General features: G+C 44.1%; 1 long non-coding RNA gene across 1 annotated transcript; it reads right to left on the bottom strand.

Annotated features, from left to right (window-relative positions):
- Positions 1-489: 489 nt before the first annotated feature.
- LOC106698399 lies at positions 490-4,681 on the bottom strand. Its single transcript, XR_001349723.2, has 2 exons — positions 4,404-4,681; positions 490-2,579 (listed from the first exon to the last, which is right to left on the bottom strand). It is a non-coding gene; the product is annotated as an uncharacterized LOC106698399 (long non-coding RNA).
- Positions 4,682-5,119: the final 438 nt, after the last annotated feature.

Here is a 5,119-nt window from a genome sequence, read left to right as displayed (position 1 = left end):
AAATGGGATTGTTTAGGGGCTTCTTGGTTGCAGCTTGTTTTTTTCATATAGCAGTTAATCTCCCAAGTTGCAGAAGATTTTGTGGGATGGCTTACATAGTTCATTTTCCTGTTGAAGGACATTGACATTGTTTCCAAACTAGATAATGATTTCATTTTAGTACAGCTTCCATTATATGACATTATCATTTTTTAAAAATATATATATTTTATTGATTTTTTACAGAGAGGAAGGGAAAGGGAGACAGATAGAGAGTTAGAAACATCGATGAGAGAAACATCAATCAGCAGCCTCCTGCACACTCCCTACTGGGATGTGCCCGCAACCAAGGTACATGCCCTTGACCAGAATTGAACCCGGGACCCTTCAGTCTGCAGGCCAACGCTCTATCCACTGAGCTAAACCAGTCAGGGCAATACATTATCATTTTAAAAAGTATAAATTTAAATCAGAATAAGTAATAAAAAAACATTATTCTGGGTATTTATGAAATTTGGTATTCCAATTTTTTATTTTTATAGCTGTATACAACAATAATCATAAAAACTGCATTCCTAGATTTGTTTCTATATACTTAAGTAGCATTATAATAAAAATAATTTAAGAGAGGAAAAATGTACAGGGTCTATAATCTGCAATTCTTAATAGAGACAAGCTTTTTAACCTTGAGCAAGTGTATTAGTGATATTGCTGTGTAATAAACTACCCCCAAGCCTAGTGGCTTAAAACAACAAACATTGCCATGGCCAGTGTTGCTCAGTGATTAGATTGTCAGCCCTCGCACTGAAGAGTCACAGTTTCAATTCCAGTTGCAGGTTAGATCACAGGCCTGGGTCGAGCAAGTTCAGAAGGCAACCATTGATGTGTCTGATATCAATGTTTCTCTGTTTCTCTCTCTCTCTTTCTCCCCCTCCTCCTTCCCTTCCACTCTATATAAAAAATCAATGAAAAAAATATCCTTGGGTGAGGATTAACAAAAAAATTTTTTTTAACACATTTATTATCACAGTTTCTATATCAGCTCAGCTCTGTTGTCACTGGGTCCTCTGGTTCAGGGTCACACAAGTGCAATCCAATTGTCAGATAGGCCTGGGGTCTCTGCTGGCTATTGGCCAGAGGCGTTAATTCCTTGTGGTGTTGGCCTTCATAGGGCTACCCCCATTGTGGTAGCTTACTTCACCCACACAGAAGTCTTAGTCTTTTTGTAACCTAATCTTGGAAATGATGTTCCATCACTTTGGCCATATTCTGTTCATTTAAAGTGAGTCAGTAGGTCCAGCTTTCACCTGAAGGAAGGGGATCACAGTGGGAAGAACAGCAGGAGGAGGTTTCATTGCAGCCATCCTAAAGATACTTAGTATAAGTCACTTGGCCTCTCTGTACCTCAGTTCTATTGTCTGTAAACATCTACCTCATAGGAAACATTGTGAATATTAAAAGAATTAAAATATGTAAAGTGCTTAGCACAGTATCTGGCAGAAGGTGAGCACTAAAGAAATATTAGCTAAGTATGGATATAAAAATAATGCAAATGTATATATATATATATACTCTGTGGCAATACTCAGTACGTACTAGGTTCATGGTCATTGTTCATGAAATACTAGCATTAAAAGACCCATAATTATTCAAAAAAAGTTAGAGCATGTGGAAATTACCCCAGAAACAAAAGTACTTTATAAAGATGAAAGTTCCTACCGTAATTATCAGGGGGCTTCACAGCCACCTTCAAATTTCCCACAAGCTTTCCCCACATTAGAAATTCCCAAGCAGCAAGCTCCAATGACATCCTGAGTCATCTCTAAACCTAAACAGAAAAAGCCAACCACACTTTGCTCTGAAAATGCATACCATTAGCCTGATTGCAGAAGTTGCCCAATTTGCAAAAGCACCCAATTTATAAGTTACAGAAAGAAGGGCAAGAGCTTATCTGCCTAGCTGGAGCCTTTCTCATTCTGCTCAGCAGTCTAGGTGAGATTTGGGGCTCACCTGTGAGGGGTTTTAAAAAAACAATATTCACTGATATTTTAAGGAAAGAAAGGTTATCCAGTACACCCATAGTCTTTAAAGGGTTGTACAGAGTGGGAGACGGGTTAAGGAGAGGTGTCCTGCTTTGCACATGTCCTTTTAATGCAATTTGGGATGCAGTGGGTGGGGGAAGGAGGCCAACCTGTCATGCAACAGATATGATAAATGAGTCATAAATCAGGAGCTAACAAAAGTCTGGACTCCCCCTCCCCCTTTCATTTCCTTGAGGCCTCAGAGTCACCCATTAAACACAGCCCAGCAACTCTCCAGGGCAGATAAACCTCACAATAGTATGCATGGCCTCCTGATAGAGAGTGCTCTAGCTCACAGTGTCCAATGTGCAAAGGCCATCTTTCCTTGTATCAAAAGTTCCAAGGAAGGAGGAAGAAGGAAGGACTGGAAAGGCCAGCCTGGCAGCCTGGAGGGGTCACTAATGTGGGTCAACCAGCAGCCTGTTCACTCCCATCCCACCTACCTTCAACAACTGCCAAAGGAGTGCAATATCATGAAGGTGGAAGCAAGAAGAAATTTCTCCATACCATGGGAGGCACCTGCCAGGGTAAGAGTGGACGGGTTAGTTGTATTTTTGGAAAAATAAACCAAATCTCTCTGCAGATAATTGTTTTTCCTGTTCTTTGTTTCAACACCTCTGAAACCAAATTGCCTTTTGAACAACTAGTTCCTCACTGACTGGAACACTGAACGCTCATGTCAACATGACAAGGTGGGGATCCCACTTCTCCAATGAGAGCTAGTGAGCCCTGGGCATGGAGGACACCTGCACTGGAAGGCCAGAGGTGGAAGGAAAGGGAAGGAACCTTGGTAATAAATTCCACTGGCTTGGGTGTTAGATTAAGAGTGGAAAATATTATATTTTCTCCAATAAAAGTGAAACTGTGGCTGATTCTTTTTTCTGTTGTCACTATTATGTTCTTTGTGATATAAAAAGGCACAAATGGAATAATAGAATATGATTTAATTTTTTCCTCTGAAGACCAGCTAAGGAAAGAATTTATGTAAAGTGTGCCCACAAAATTCAGTGCTTTATTTCAGGCTGTGCAACTGTTTTCTGACTGTGTTGAGTGTGCTAATCTTAACTCCTTAACTAGACTATAAGTAGGAGTCGGACATAACTGAACGGGGTATAGTCTAGTTAAGTAGTTAAGAAAAAGGACTCTGGAGCTTTTCCCAAAGATTATCAGCTGTGTGATCCTGAGCAAATTAATCTCCCTGTGTCTGAGTTTCAACTATAATAATGAAGATGAGAACAATAGTACCCATCATGTAGACTTGTTGCAAAATCCTGGTACGTAGTGGGCACTCAATAAATATTAGTTATTATTATTTTGTATTCCCCCTTCAAAACTCTGACTCACCATGTTACAGTGCTGTTCAAAAACCTACAGTGGTTACCCCTTGTTACTGAGGTACAGGTCTTATCAGGTCCATTGAGACTCCATGCACCATCCCCAACCCCCAAGCTCAATGCTCTCCTAAATGCATTATCTCCCTGTGCTTTAGCTCCTGCTACAATGTCTTCACCCCCACCCCACCTATTCATCTGAAATCCTCTCCCACGAGTGTGTGGCTATCCTCATTGCTCCCTTACTAGAAGGTAAACTGAATGAGAACCATTCTCAGAGCACAAACAAGGACTGTACATAACACTCAGGAATCATTTACTGAATGATTGAATAACATCATGTCTATTAATTTTTTTTCAAGACTCAGATCATATTCACCAATCCCATGCATGTAGTCCTTCTAAGAAATTAAGATTAAACTTAATTTTTTCTAGATTATATATAATGTTTTTAGGGATTTCAGAGAGGAAGGGAGAGGGAGAGAGGGATAGAAACATCAAAGATGAGAATCATTGATCAGCTGCCTCTTGCAAGCCCCCCACTGGGATCGAGCCCTGACCTTGAATGGAACCAAGACCTCCTAGTTCATGGGTCGACACTCAACCACTGAGCCACACAGGCCAGACATCTAACAGCATATTTCTTAAACTGACTTTATTCACTGATAATATTAATATTAAACACTAACAATATTTTTTAAATAACTAACATTTAAGCAATGTTTATGATTGGCATATATCAAACTCTTAATTCTCACTATCCCACCTATGAGATAGGTACTTTTTTCATTCCACTTTTACAGATGAGGAAATTGAGGCACAGAAAATTAAAGAAATCCAGAGTCACAGAGATGGTAAGCAGAAAGCACCATTCTTCACCCAGTCCTGTCTCTTGCTCCTTATCACTCACTGTCTCTCCTACAAAGAATATCTGAATCCCGTTCAAGTAGCCTCTTCCTCCAATTCTGGTGTCAGTGGCTCAAAGTATGAAAAGCAATTTAACCCGGAGCACCTTAAATTAACGTGTGGTTCACTCGGCAAGGTGAGTGTCTACACCTCGCATCAAAGCCTTTAACTTCAGCGGGAATCTCAGATGAGGACGCAGCGCGCTAAACTGGGGGGTTACCCATTGTCTTCCTGGGGCCTCACGACCCAACCCGTATTTCTGGCATTTCTAGGGGGTCTCGAAATCTCATTTAAGAGACTAGGAGCCCAGCGGATCGCGCCACACGCCTTCCCCAGGCACCGGTGACTCAACCCGGGGAAGAGAACCGCACGGTTTTTTCAGACCCGTCCAGGTCCCGCCCCGCCGTCACCCCGCCCACGCCCCCTTGAAGTTGCCCTTCTGGTTGAGCCCTGACGCGTCGGCCCGGCTCCCCCAGGGGTGGCCCCACGGAGTGTGGCCTGACGACTTCGGCGACGCCTTCCCGAAGGGCGGTCCCTCCCCAACGCGGAAAAGCAGCCCCCGCGCCGCGCGGAGCCGGGCGCGCTCAGGTCGAGGGCCGGGCTGCCGTCCGAGCAGGAAGCGCCCGCGCTGGGCGGTCCCCGCGCGGCCAGCTGGCGCCGGGAGGGGCCGGCCTCCGTCGCAGGGTGGCTCTGCCAGTCCCCGCGCGCCGGGCCGCCACACACGTGTCCAGGCGTCACGTCCGCGCGCGCCCCCGGGGCTTACGTCAGCGGCTGCTCCGAGCTGGGCGCCGGGTTCTGCGCCGCGCTCGGGTTCGGGCCCGC

This window comes from Myotis lucifugus, unplaced genomic scaffold (genome assembly GCF_000147115.1).
Source record: "Myotis lucifugus unplaced genomic scaffold, Myoluc2.0 scaffold_175, whole genome shotgun sequence".
NCBI classification, from domain to species: Eukaryota; Metazoa; Chordata; class Mammalia; order Chiroptera; family Vespertilionidae; genus Myotis; species Myotis lucifugus.
The sequence above is the reverse complement of the archived record's forward strand: the minus strand, read 5'-3'. Positions and strand labels throughout refer to the sequence as shown.